At 42.8% G+C, this 14,912-nt stretch overlaps 1 long non-coding RNA gene across 1 annotated transcript in view; it reads right to left on the reverse strand.

The window, feature by feature from the left end:
• Positions 1-2,414: 2,414 nt before the first annotated feature.
• Positions 2,415-14,912, reverse strand: part of LOC117346874 — a 222,695-nt gene continuing 210,197 nt past the window's right edge. Inside the window, exon 3 of the long non-coding RNA XR_004536671.1 lies at positions 2,415-2,456. This is a non-coding gene — a long non-coding RNA (uncharacterized LOC117346874). The remainder of the gene's footprint in view (positions 2,457-14,912) is intronic.

Below are 14,912 nucleotides of genomic sequence, written 5' to 3' on the forward strand. Positions count from 1 at the left end.
AATGGTCAGAACTACAGGCTAAGAACCAGGGGAGTAAATTTCAAATCCTGCTGCAGCGGTTTTTAGCGCAGGCTGGCTTGCTGAATGCTCTGCACTGCTCCCGATGCTCATCGGAACTCTATGAGTGTTGGGAGCAGTGCAGAGCATTCAGCGTGCTGGCCTGCGCTAAAAAAACACTTCCACGGTTTTATAAAAAAGGGGGGGGGGGTAACCCTCTATTGCATCAGGTACAAACCTAGGGATCCTTTTACTATGCCACAACACAATCTAGGTCTTAGGCACCTGGGCCAACTGGAGTCTAAGGCCTCCTTCCCAGTGCATCCTGGGAAAGCCCCTCCCATGCCTATGGGTGTGGGGTGGGGTGGCAGGAGGGAGTGGGCATCCCTCCTGCTGGCTGACTTCATGGAGGGGACGGGTTCTCTGCTGTGGCTGCTAAACTGATTGCGGCAGGGAGATTCCCTTGCTGTGACTAGCTCAATGGCCTGTGACATAGACACCAGTTAGAGAACCGGGGTGGTTATAAGGGGTTAGGCATCTGTCTGTCAGGACAGATGCGATTCTATATAAGACGCCCGGGTGTGATTCTCAAAAGCCACTTAGGCGGCTGCTGAGACCAGACGTCCTCTATAGAATCAGTCCCTGTCCATAATTCTCATTAATGGCCACGGGCTAATTTCCCTGTTAGCACTTGAGATGTTGCTGACACCTATTTTCTGGACAGTAACTGGCAGATTTTATAAAGTACGCCTAAATTTAGGTGCCTACCTTGGTATGCCTAGACGATGTAGGCGCCTAACTTAGACCCTCTTTTACTAAGCCTCAGTAGAGGTTTCTACTGTGACCTAGGACGCTAAATGTTCTGATGCTGTTCCAGCGCTCATAGGAATTCAATGAGTGTCAGGGCAGCGTCGGAGCATTTGGCATTCCGGGCCTCTACTGTGGCTTAGTAAAAAGGAGGGGGTTAATTTGTTAATCAGCTCTGATAACTGACAATTAGCACTTTGTAATTGACAAAATTTGCACTCAGATGTTAGGCGCCTAGTCCAAGGTGCCTACCACAAAGTAAGCACGGTTAGAGGGCCAGATTGCGGGTGTGTTTTGCGTGTAGGCGTCTGTTTTGGACTTAGGTGCCAGTATGTAGGCCAAGAAAACCCTGGCATATATACAGTGCGCCTACAAGGACACCTGGTGACGCTACGCATGATTCTATAATGTGCGCCTAACCTTTATAGAATCATGCTTAGTGCCACACGTTGGTATCTAGTTTTTCATCCCCATAGATAGAATCAGGACCTATAAGGGCTCACCACGCAGTTATCAGTTAGCGTGTAGTGATGTAACTGTGCTAACCAAATTAGTGCAGTACCTGCCTTCTCTCCACCCCAGGTTTTGGCGGATGCAAAGATAAGTGCATAATAATATTATTGACTAAAAAAAAAAGAACTGCAGACAACGGTTAAATGATATATTGAGGTTATATGAACTAGTGGTTCAAAAACTGGCGAATGCAGAACAGCCAATGATGAAGGTCACCACATAATTGTTGGAAAATGAAACAGCGGTGGGGTGGTGGGACTGAGGTGTTCTCATTTATCCACTTGTAAATATGTGAAAAAAATGTACTAACCAGTCCTGCATCGTTACAAAATTCTCTCCACCCCAGACATGCCCCCTGCGCTAAAAAATGAAATCTATTTTTTAGCTTGGGGGAAGCATGTGCTGATCTGCAAACTACTGCAGGATGGCTGAGTGCACTCCGCAATACAATACTGGAAGACAAAGGCACCGAGGGGTACAGATAGGAGTAGAGGTAGGTTATAGGGATAAGATTAGAGGATTAGAGGCAGTTACAAAATTAGTCAGGGACACTGTTCAGGCAATTAGGCCTGATGGGCCGCCGCGGGAGCGGACCGCTGGGCAAGATGGACCTCTGGTCTGCCTCAGCGGAGGCAACTTCTTATGTTCTTATGTTCTTAGCTGTTATCCTGTAGTAAGCTTTTGTGCTTACTGAGCTTAGAAAAAAAGACCCCTCTTTTGTTTTCTCTCTATATATACTATACTGTAAACTGCAGGTACAAATAGAGAGAGAGATAAAGGAAGAAAAAAAAAATCCACATATTTAAGACAAGAAGAAATTGGTTAACAGCCCTGGGTTTAATAACAATTTAACTAATGATAGTGCTGTATGTTTTAGAGGCAGCTATTATATTTTGTTAGGATTTTTTGGAGAGCTTTCAGGATTTGAACAATCTGATGTTTATAGCTGTATAAACTACATAATTATCAGATTGCTCAATTCATTAAGTATAAAACATTTAAAATCTCTTAGCATAATATTTCCGTTCTCCTCTCCTCCCCAAAAAAATTTTCTTTGCATTCAGTACTATCAAATGCAGAAATAGCTTTTTACTTACCATTCTGGGAAAGATGAAATTTATCATTGTGCCATAAATACCCTGGAAAGCAAAGAAAATGTTATTAGTTTATTCTGCCCTCATCCGCAGGGATCATAACTGCCAAACAGAATGCATCAGCAGCAAAACATCGAACAAATGAATCTGCTGAAAGGAGCCCAAATCACTGGTTAATGCAGATGTGGGGGGCATCTTATTCATACAACCACAAAAAAAAAACAGGGAGGAATGGAGGGAAGTGTAATGCAAAAATCCAAAAATATCACTCCAAGACAAAAGCACCACACAAGCCAAGAAAGCTAGCTTATTACTTAAGCGAAAGAAAAGCCTCAGACCAACGGAGAGGTGGACCCACACTCTTCCACCCAAGCATCATAGGCAAGAAACGTTCGCACAAGTTTAAAGTTAGCAGGTGGGAGCAAAACATAGCCGAGAATGATTAATGGTAAAAACCACCGAACACAAACAGAACAGGCCGACGATCATTTTGTGGCCGGTAACCACTGCTTCAGGGCCTTAGCGCCAAATCCAGGCTATCAGTACGCAGATCCTAACTGCTGCTTTCAGTTGTGGGTCCACCTCTCCGGCGGCCTTTCTTTCGCTTAAGTAATAAGCTAGCTTTCTTGGCTTGTGTGGTGCTTTTGTCTTGGAGTGATATTTTGGGATTTTTGTATGGCATCATATCCATGGCATATTTATATGTATCACCTAAATAGTTTGAATGTGATTGTATTTAGCAGAAGAAATGTGCTGATTTCACTTTGCAGGCACAAAAACATCACGCCTATACGTAGAAGAAAAGTGGATGGAAGAATGTGGAGTTTTGAAAATATCCTCGGAATTCCAAGAATTATTTTTTGAATAATATTGGGGAAATATTGGGGTTCTGTAAGCCACAGCAAAATCTGTGCTTAGAGCAGGGGTGGGCAACGAGGGCCGGAATCCAGTCGAGTTTTCAGGATTTCCCCAATGAATATGAATGAGATCTATTTGCATGCACTGCCTCCCATTGTATGCAAATGGATCTCATGCATATTCATTGGGGAAAATCCTAAAAACCTGACTTGATTCCGACCCTTGTTGCCCACCAATGGCTTAGAGAGCACTAAATAATCAATTTTGCCACACCTTAAGGGCCATTTTCTCTGTGGTGACATTTTCTATGCAGTGGCATAGTAAAGGTGCTGTGTTGGTGGGGGCATTGGCACCCCCTCTTCCTCTCCACCCCCTCCACCTCTTCCCACTCCTCCCCTCCCCTCCCCTCACCACACGCACACCCCTTCCCTTCCCCCGTACCTTTAGCTGATCACCACCACGAGTAACAACTTCGATGTGTCTCTCACGACCGTGTCAGCTCTCCCACTGACATCACTTCCGGGTGCCACGCATAGGAAGTGACATCGGAGGGAGAGCTGACAGGGTCACAAGGAACACCTTGAAGTTATTACTCGTGGCGGTAAACAACTAGAGGTATGGGGGAAGGGGAGAGTATATGCGGGGAGTGGAGATGAGGGTGGGGGTGGGGCATCTCCATCCCTGCTGCGCCACTGTATGGCACCTAAAAATTGGTGCTTAGTGCGATTCTATAAGGTACATGTACCTTTTATAAAATCTTGCTTATCACCTGTGTGTAACACCTAACTTAGGTGCACCCATTTAGGCTAGCTAAAACCAGGCCTAAACGCTTGCACCTAAGTTGTGCATAGATTAGTTGTACTCTATAACAATACACATGGAGGGGCATAATCGAAAGAGTCCATTTTCGTCTAAGTCGCAAGTCGTCCAAAGTAAAAAACAGCCTAGGACACATTTTTGAAAAATACGTCCAAAATTTTTTTTGTTTCGAAAATTGTCTAACTATACATCTTGCCGGGCTGATCGTCCATGTCGCTAAATCGTCCATCTTTATATCACATTTTCGTCCAAGTCCAAAACGCCTAGAACAAGCTCTGTTGGACGTGGGAGGGGTCTGCAAAGTGATGGGCTGAACACCCAGACATGCCACCTAAATAGTGGGGTACCTTACAGGGCACTGCTATGAACTTCACAAAAAGGGTGCCATGTCTTCATCTCACTACAGCTCCCTTATAGGTCATGGTGAGCCCCCCCAAACCACCTCCAGAATCCCCTAGACCCACTTATCTACCACCCCAATAGCTCTTATGGCTGCAGGAGCCACTTATATGCCAGTACAAAAGGGTTTTCAGGGTGTATAGGGGAGTGCACATGTTTAAGTATCAATGCAGTGATTACAGAGGCTTATGGGCATGGATCCTCCTCTCCATGGGTCCCTAACCCACCCTCAAGACAGCTTAAGCCGCCTCTGTGCTGGATGATTAGGCTTTCCTATGCCAGGCTGCCAGGTGATGATGTTCTGGAGGCTGAATTTTAAAGGTGTGATCAATATTTTTATGGGGGGGGGGGTCGGTGATCACTGGGGTAGTGTGTGGGGGTCTGTTTTATGTGTTTGCAGTGCTTATCTGGTGACTTTAGGTCGATCGTGGGCTGTATAACTTCTGGTTATACATGCTGTATGACTAAGTCTAAGCCAGCCCATGTCCCGCCCAACTCCCGCCCTCAATACTCGCCCCGAAACGCCCTGTTTAGCTTTGGTCATTCAGCAGCAATATGAAGGCCTAGGTCATTTAGAAATACGTCCAAAACCCAGTTTTATTATTGGCACTTGTAGGTATTTGGGAAATGTTCATCCAAGTGCAGACTTAGGCCAGTTTTTGGACATTTTTCTCTTTCAATTATGAGCCCCATAACTTTTAAGGGCACTCCTGATCTGCCCCTGCCAATGCCCCCGTTTCAAAATCATATACTGTAACTGGTACATACTTTTAATAGAATTTGCATTTTCCGAGCTGTGCATATATCTTTTAATTAGTCCCAATTGGCATCAATTATGAGGTGTTAATTGCTAATAATATATCCACTGTCGTCAATTTACCAAGCCCGACCAATAATGACAATACGCTAACTAGTTCACAGACATTTCATACTACTTTATCTAATTTTCTCCTTCCAACTCTGAAAACTTTAGAAAACATTCTACACTGCATTAACATTAAAGGCTCCAAATTAGAACCTATCCCTCCATTTTTTCTGAAACGCCATTTTACTGTTTTTGGACCATATTTACTTCAAATTATTCACACTAGTCTGTCCACAGCCAAAATCCCTCCTGATTGGAAACATTCTATTATATTTCCAATTATCAAAGATCCAAAAAATAATCTGGACAACTGTTCCAATTACAGACCAATAGCAAACCTCCCTTTTTTATGTAAATTAACTGAAAAAATTGTATTTCAACAACTAGCCGATTATGTTGATAAAACACACGTTCTTCACCCAAATCAAACCGGTTTTCGCATAAACCATTCCACAGAGTACTCACTACTCGGTCTCACTACATCCATAAATTATTATCTTGATCATCACAAATCTGTTATTCTAATTTCATTAGATCTCGCTGCAGCATTTGACACTATCGACCATCACCTTTTATTAAATCGTCTTCTTTCTATAGGTGTGGCAGACCACGCCCTTGAATGGTTCCAATCATACTTTTCTGAGCGAACCGTGACAGTTCAATTTAATAATTCAAAATCAAAACCTTTTCATTCAAATTTTGGTATTCCTCAAGGTTCTATTTTATCGCCTTTATTATTTAATATCTACCTGTCTCCTCTCCTGACTCTTTGCCAATCGATAGGGTTCACAGTATATGCTTACGCTGACGATCTCCAACTATTGCACCCCATCGAATCAACTGACCAATCTGAGATTCAGTCAATCAACCATAAACTCAGCATAGTTCATGACTGGTTAAATTCTAATAAGCTCTCATTAAGCATTTCAAAATCTAATACTCTCCTATTCCCTGGAAAAGAGGGGGCGCAACTAATCTCCCCAGTTATTATTGATAACACCCCACTTACACCTACTACAATTATAAAAATCTTAGGGGTCCTTATAGACAGTAGGCTTACTTTCCGTCCACAGATAAGCGCCTTGGTTAAAAACTGCTTTTACAAACTAAGAATGATTCGATCACTGGCCCCTCTTCTTGACACCAGTTCCCTTAACATTCTGATTCATTCACTTGTAATCTCAAAAATAGACTATTGTAATTCACTTTTAAAAGGAATATATCATAAGGACTTGAAACGTTTGCAGTTAATTCAAAATACGGCCATTAAGTTAATTTCAAGAGCATCAAAGTACGATCATGTTACCCCTTTGCTAAAAGATGCCCACTGGTTGCCAATTTCACATAGGATAACTTATAAAATAGCCCTTTTGACATTCAAAACCATGCAAACTAATTCTCCAGCTTTTATCGACAGATTATTGATCCCTTATGACCCCCCAAGATCTTTGAGATCCATATCCCAATTTAATCTTAATATCCCTTCATTAAAAATAATTGGCACACGCCGTACTACCATTTTTTCTGTAACAGCCCCAACGATTTGGAACTCTTTTCCGCTTTATTTAAAAATGGAAAATAATTTAAAAATATTCAAAAGCAACTTAAAATGCTTCCTTTTTAAAGATGCTTTTAACTGGTTTTATTTTATTTCAAAGTTGATTTTAACTGATGTCTTATTTTAATTTTTTTTTTTTTAACTCCCTGCCCTTTTGTACTTGCCATTAATGTTTCTTCCATTTACTATAGCTATTGTATTTCCTCCCTCTTTACCTTGTGTGTCTTTTGTTCGTTCGTCCACAATAACTTTGCATGTATTATTGTTCGCTTTGTAGTTTTTAGAAAGTATGTATTAACTGTAATATTGTTTGTCTAAAGGAAAAATTTTTTACTCTGTACAACGCTTTGTAGAATCGATAAAGCGTTTAATCAAATAACTAAATAAACAATAAACAATTATCGGTGCTGATTAGGCCAGTTAATGAAGTTGTACGGGTACATTGGCTATGCGCACCAATATATGCACACAACCTTTGGCGCCATAAACAGAATTTGGGAGTAATAGTCCAGATTTACCATGGTCTATTTTTAAAGCTTCTTTTTTAAAAAAACCCAAACAAACTTGGGTTGTTCACTAATATTTGCATTAGCACACATTATCAGAAAAAAAGCAGTGTAGGAACACTTGGGGCTCCTTTTACAAGGGTGCGCTAACGTTTTTAGCGCACTGGATTAGCGCGCGCTACCTGAAAAACTACCGCCTGCTCAAGAGGAGGCAGTAGTGGCTAGCGCGCAAGGCATTTTAACGCGTGCTATTCCGTGCCTTAAGGCCCTAACGCACCTTTGTAAAAGGAGCCCTTGCTGTATCTGGTTTATATCATCCAGTGAGTGCGCGCTAATCAGAGAATGCTAGTTGGATGATGCACCCATTCCTCAGCCATGCCACACCTTCTCCCAAAAAATATTTTTTTTAAATAGCGCTCATTAGCTCATACTAAAAGGCAAACTACTGCATGTACTGCACTAATTTGGTTAGCACAGTTACATCACTACATGCTAACTGATAACTGCGTGGCGAGCCCTTATAGGTCCTGATTCTATATATGGGGCTGAAAAACTAGATACCGTGTGGCACTAAGCATGATTCTATAAAGTTAGGCGCACATTATAGAATCATGCGTAGCGTCACCAGGTGTCCTTGTAGGCACATATTTTTTTTTAATAGCGCTCATTAGCTCATACTAAAAGGCAAACTACTGCAAAATGCTTTAAAGCCTCTCACGGTAGACCATTATTCTCATGTTACACACACATATCTTTACCATACATATCACTGATTTCAGGGACTGATGCTATTGGTTACAAGCCTACAACTGATCCCATCTTAAACCTACTATTCAGTTTTGTCTTTCCCTTCCTGTTGTGCTTAACCTCTAATTGTTGACTCCTACATTACTTAGATTGTATTTCTTTCATTGTGTTCGTAAATGAGTCTTTTATTATGTTTTGCAAACTTAGTCCCTTTGTTAGTTATGTATGTTTATTTTATGTATATTTTAACTATGTATTTTGCTGATTTGTACATCGCTTAGAATTTGGAATAGGCGATTAATCAAATTGTAAATAAACTTGAAACTTAACTTGAAACTTTTGCTAAATTAAATATTATGGTCCAGTTAAGAAAGGAAGAATATATGAACATGCATTATGACTTTTGTAAAAAAAAACAACAACAACAAAAAAAAAAAACCTCTTTCAATATACACTGTGAACCAAAAAAATCCCACACCAAAATATATATATTTTTTGTCATATGTTCCACAGAAGTCGGCTGATTCTTATGAAATTTAGTGTGTTGTGTCCTGAATGAAGCTGATGTTAGATATTGTAAATATTTCCGACCACACCACAACACTACCTTGTGAAAATGAATTGTTGCCACGGAATACACACAGAAGCAGATGACAGTTTGTAAAGTCTCTGTATTAAAATAGTTTTCACTGCAGAAGACCCAATTCAGATACAGAACTTGGTACTGCTAAAGGTTATAGCAATCTATGATTGTTGAAAGAGTTTCCACAGAAGGGTTGGAACAAAAATGACCTTGATGTGCTGCTATGCAAGATCCGAGCAAAGGGCACAGTGGGTCGAAAAGCAGGCCGTGGACGACTGAGCTCAAGTCACACACAAGAGCACATTGACGTTGTATGGTTTATTATGGTTTATTAATCTTGTTATACCGCTCGTTCATTTTACTGGTCCAAACGGTTTACAAAATACAATTAAATATTTAGAAAAATAATATCCATAATAATAAAATGCTAGAGCGCGCATACGCTCTCGAAAATTCGTGCGGTGTGGCGCCGTGAGGTGTGCTTCTGTGGCAACATTCTAACCTCACGGCACATGCGGGGGCTGAAGGCGCGCGACTGTGCTCTCTCCCTGCCTCGGCGCGTCACCGCCCGCCCTCACTCACTGCTGCCTCTCACTCGCTGCCTGCCCGCGTCCTCGCCGTGTCACCTCACTCGCCGCCGCCGATCCTCTTCAGAGCAGCCTGCAATCGTGGCCGGCTTTAAAGAACCTCGCAGGCCGCTCTCCAACCTCAGTAGCACGCTCCCTCTGACGCAAAGGATCGCGTCAGAGGGAACGTGCTACTGAATTGGAGAGCAGCCTGCGAGGTTCGCTAAAGCCGGCCACCACGATCGCAGGCTGCTTTGAAGAGGAGCAGGCCAGAAGACGCCGGGATGGAGGGGAGGGTAAGAAGGGGATCAATACCGGGAGCCAGGGGGAGAGGGAAAGGGAAAGGGGGCTGCTTTGGGGGGAGGGATGCTGAGGACAGACAGCTTTGCTCGGGGGGGGGGGGAGGGAGAGACAGAAGAGGGCCATGGAGAGAGAGTTAGGGAGAGGGATTCTAGCACCCGTTAATGTAACGGGCTTAAAGACTAGTATATATATATAAAAGAACTCCATTGTTAAATAGGCTAGACCTAACCCATACAAACAGCATACATACCAGAAAACATTCACTCCTAAATAAAATAATAATTTCATTAAGATTTAAGATTCCACAGAACTGCTGACTAAGGATCCAAAACATTTAGAAGATATGAGTAATATCAGATTGATTGATCTTGTACTGAACCAGGAGGACGTGCTGCAAACACACCGAACAACTCGCCAAAGAGCAGGAGAAGCAGGTTAGGACAATTCATGATGATCTGAAATTAAAGTGTATAGTACCCAAGAATTAACTTTACTCAAAAAAGACACACGCCTGAATTGGTGCAAGCGGCTTTTGACCAAGTACCTGGAGCACAGTGTCAGCTTCTTTTGGTTTACAGATCAAAAGATATTTACAGTAGCTCCACCAATTAATACACAGAATGATTGCCTGCACGTGCCTTCGACAAGGATGAAGTTAATGCCATACGCCTACTAGAGACCCGCCTGACCTTCAGCCGATCAGTCATGGTCTCAGTCGCAATCTCGAAACTCGGATTCATAGATCTGTTGTAGGGAGTCCTGCTGGCTCGGCTGATTGGGGATTCCTCTGCTGCGATCAGTTGATGGCAGGCTGCGGAGGGGATCCCCTGGCAAAGACAGGCACCAGAAATGTAGGCCAGTGTTTTCTGGTGCCTGTCTTTGTGAGAATTGTGCCTATGTAGGCGCTTGATGTGTGGTTCTCTAACTGGTGCTGTCATGTGATTGACATGATTGGCGGCTGCTTTTAAAGCTTCTGCTGACATGGGTGTTTGCTAGAGAGTCCGGGGGTTACTGCCTACACAAAAGGTGGCAGTAAGGGCTCTTCGTGCTAATTTTTGGTAACTGCCATATAGTAATTGTGACATTACATATCCCCCTCCATATTTGCAGGTTTGGAACTTGTGACTTCGGTTATTCGCAGTTTTCATCTGGGTGACCCACCCCCGCCTCCCACACCTCTCCACTTACTTTTTAACACATGGTTGTCTAGCAGTGAAGCAAGGCAGGAGCAATCTTCCTACACTCCTGCCCTGTGCAGAACTGGGAACAAAATGGTCTTGCGGGAGCTCAAGGCAGCCATTTTTGTTCCCAGCTCTGCACGGGGCAGGAGCGTAGGAAGATCGCTCCTGCCCTGCTTCACCGCTAGACCAGCAGACGTTATAAAGTAAGTACAGTGGAGAGGTCCGGGAGGTGGGCGTGGGTCAGAGTAGCTCTAAAGTTATTCACAATTTTTTTGTATTGTGGGCCGGCTATGCGCCTAACCCCCGTGAATATGGAGGGGGATGTGTAGTTTGGAAAATCGGCCATTTTCCAGCTGCAGTAAACATGGCCTTGATGTGTGGGAACCCCACTGCATAAAGGCATTAAGGTGGAAGGAAAAGCAAGGGGGTTGGGGTGGAGAGGGATGATAGGATACAGTGCACAATTTTTCACTCATGAAAAGCACTTGAATGAAAAAATTAGGTAACTGGGAGTGGGTGGGGGCCTTTTTACTAAGCTGAACTAAAAAAATGGGCTGAGTGTTTTAATGCAGGACTTTGCTGCGCACTAATAGGAATTTTTTTTTTTTGCAGGTCCTGTATTAATTTTCCATTAGCACGTAAGACCTGCAAAAATATTAATGTGGGAGCACTTAGGGTTTCCTATTTAAACTAGATAATGCTTCCATGTCCATTTCCCACACATGACATACCCACTTCCCCCCCTAAAAAAACCCAAAAACCTTACAAAAATAATAAAGCAACCAATTAGCACATGCTGACAAGCAAATTACCACAAATGCTTTAGTAGATTTTATGGTAAGCCTTCTTTCTCATTTGCTAAGCATACATTAGGGCTTAATGCACTTTAGTGAAAGGGCCCCTAATTGAAAGAGTAGGCCAGTGATTAGAGTACTAGGCTGACAATCAGGAAATTGTGATTCAAACCCTACCTGCTTCTTACCATCTTGGGTAAGTCATTTAATCCTCCTTTGCCTTGATAGAATAGGCTCCTACTGCACCCTGTTATCAAATTGCCCCCTTAGTATTTAGCAGACAGTGAAAGGAGAGAAAAAACCAAGGTTAATTTACATAAGCACCTTTTAGAAAACAGCCTCAGGTTATGTGTACTCTATCAACAGGCCCCAGGAAAGGGAAGGCCTGCCATTTTGAAGAGGTGGGCTTGCCGGAAGGAGGGAGGCATTCCTCCTGCTGGCCTTCGATTTAAGGTAAGTGTGTATGTGTGTGATCAAGGGGTCAGTCCCCGTCATGGCAAGAGGGAGTGGGCATCCTTCCTGCCAAAGGATTGTTGGGGGAGTCCTGGAATTGCAGGAGGGGGGAGGGTCCTAGCCCATACAGCTCCTTGGGGGATCTACTGGATCACCAGGTGCTTTTTTGTCTTAGGGCTTGGTAAGAGGGGCAATAGGGGGCATGAACAGAGTGAATCAGTGGGAGAGAGGGATAGAGGGATAGGCTTTTTTTTTTTTTACTGGTCGGGGCCTTTACTGGCAGGATCAGCTGTCATAGCCTTACTTTCCTGTGAGTGCCTGAGCCAATCAGTAAGACTATGACAGCTCAAACCCTGCCTGTAGAGTTTGCTTGGGAAACCCTGCTGTGCATTATACGGTGTGCTCATTAGAATACCAATGAATTTCTTGTAAAGCATTAGCATAGGATTCTCAGTGGCTGCTTCAACATTCGGTAGCAGCCATGGAGAATCCTTTTGTGCAACCTCAGGAGAGTTTCATGTAAGTAAGACTGGTTAAAAATCTAGTCTTACTTGCAAGGAAACCTTTTGTGCACTGGGGCCTCAACCATCACAATCTTTCCTGAGCTGTAGTGAGGCAAAAATAAAAGAAGAAAAATCTGAATATTTTAATTTAACATCAGTTTCCATGAGACCATGAACTTGTAAACAAAAACAAAACCAAAAAAAGAGTTGTGTGTAACTATAGGTTAAGCCAAACTTGTATCTGGTTACAACAGAGCATATTCAAATTAGCACCTAAGGGCTAAGGTAATATGGTGTATTTTGAAATGGGACAATATGCTGTCTGCTTACCAGAACTTCTAGGAGGAATTCATTTTAACTTTAATGCCATAGTTGTCTTTTCCTATTGGCAGTTCATTGACTGTCAAATCTACCAAAAGGGTTAGATTTAATTATGTCACTTCTTGCACATTTCATCTCAATTGCTATGGCAACCTTCAGTTGCCTCAACAGCACTATACACTTTAATCAGATTTTCCTTCACTCATATTTTGCTACCCCACAACAATGTAGTTAAATTTACAGCCAAACCCCTCAGTATCTGATAACACCTTCTGTGATTGAAAGGTTATGACCCTCCACCCACATGTTCAAACACTTCCGAAGAGGATGGGTACTCTAATGAAAAATACTGATGAGTATATTTTAATGGTCCTCTTTCTCATTGATTTGTTACTATTTCTGTCACTGTTCCTTCTTTCTACAGAGCCTTCTGCCCATTAAACAATGCAGTTCAACCCCACCTTAGCAAGTAAATCTTGGACAGGGCTTTTGCTTGTTATAAGCATATAAGAACATAAGAATATAAGAGACGCCTTCACCGGATCAGACCTAGGTCCATCTAGTCCGGCGATCTGCGTACGCGGAGGCCCAATTAGGTGCTCCTTGTTGGAGACCTGGACTTCCCATATCCCTCGATATGATTTGCAAGAAGGTGTGCATCCATTTTGTGCTTAAAACCCAGAACAGTAGTCTCCGTCACAACCTCCTCTGGGAGAGCATTCCAAGCGTTCACCACTCTCTGTGCGAAACAGAACTTCCTAACATTTGTCCTGAACCTGCTGCCTCTCAGTTTCAGGCTATGACCTCTTGTCTGTGTCACATCTATTTAATATCTATTTAAGGAAGCATTATAGTGCACTATACAACACGGCTGATTCTTGATTTCTCTCTCCTCAGGATAAGAGGATCCACCTTAATTAATGTTCTTACTACGATCAATTGGGTCAGTCTACCTCCCTCACCTACGCGGTCTTGTAGAATCAAACTTTTCCTTTCAGAGGGGCCCCGATGCTGCAGACATTTTCACAAACTGCCGGCGGCTGCCCTAAAGCTTTCCCTCGGCCGCGATACGCCCAGGTGGAAACAGGAAGTTGCATCAGAGGGGGGTGGATCGTGGCAGAGGGAAAGTTTCAGGGCAGCCTCCGGCAGCCTGTGAAAATGTCTGCTGCATGGGGGCCCCTCTGAAAAGGAAAAGTTTGATTCTGAAAATCCGCAGAGGTGAGGGGAAAGGAGGGAGGTGGAAATGAGAAGGGGAAGAGATATCCAGACTGTGGGGCCCCCTGGAGCTGTGGGGCCCAGGGCAGCTGCCCTGTTTGCCTTCCCCTAATGCCTGGATGTGTGCTATACATGTGAGAAAGGATGTGTGAATGAGGAGTAACTGAATGAGTATGAGGGGGAAAATAAACATGTGAATGTAAACACAGCAAAGTTAAGAATACGGTAGGAAATATTATTACACAAGCTAATGTAGTCATTTGCAAAGGCTAAAGCAATTATTACAAGGTGTGTGTCTTGATTACCAGAAGTACAAGAGGTACTGACCTTTTTAAAGCTATTTCTCCACAGGAAAATATTCCCAGTACTTCAAAAAATATGGAGATTAGATAAAATCTTTATTTTGTGTGTGTGGTATCTTCTAATAGAGTAAAAGAGGGATTTTCCAAGTTGGTTGCCCTAAATTCTTGCAAGACAATCACATTTTAAACATGTCATAAATGCTATCCTAGAAGGTAGAGGAAGGTGTGTGATGTCACATGTTTAAATGTTTTCAGATCTGAGGGCAGCCTAGAGGTGGGAGACTTAGGAGCAATGTCAGGAAATACTTTTTTTTTTTTTTCAACAAGAGAAGGTGGTGGATGCCTGGAATGCCCTCCCACAGGAGATTGTGAAGATAAAAAACGGTGATGGGATTCAAGAATGATTTGGATAAACACTGAGGAACACTATAGAAAAATGACCCAATTAAATCAAAACTTAAAAGACCTCCTTAACTGGAGTGAGCTCTGATGGCAGCTTCAGAAGACCAGTGCTAGGCAGAGTTATAT

Source organism: Geotrypetes seraphini, chromosome 12, assembly GCF_902459505.1.
Source record: "Geotrypetes seraphini chromosome 12, aGeoSer1.1, whole genome shotgun sequence".
NCBI classification, from domain to species: Eukaryota; Metazoa; Chordata; class Amphibia; order Gymnophiona; family Dermophiidae; genus Geotrypetes; species Geotrypetes seraphini.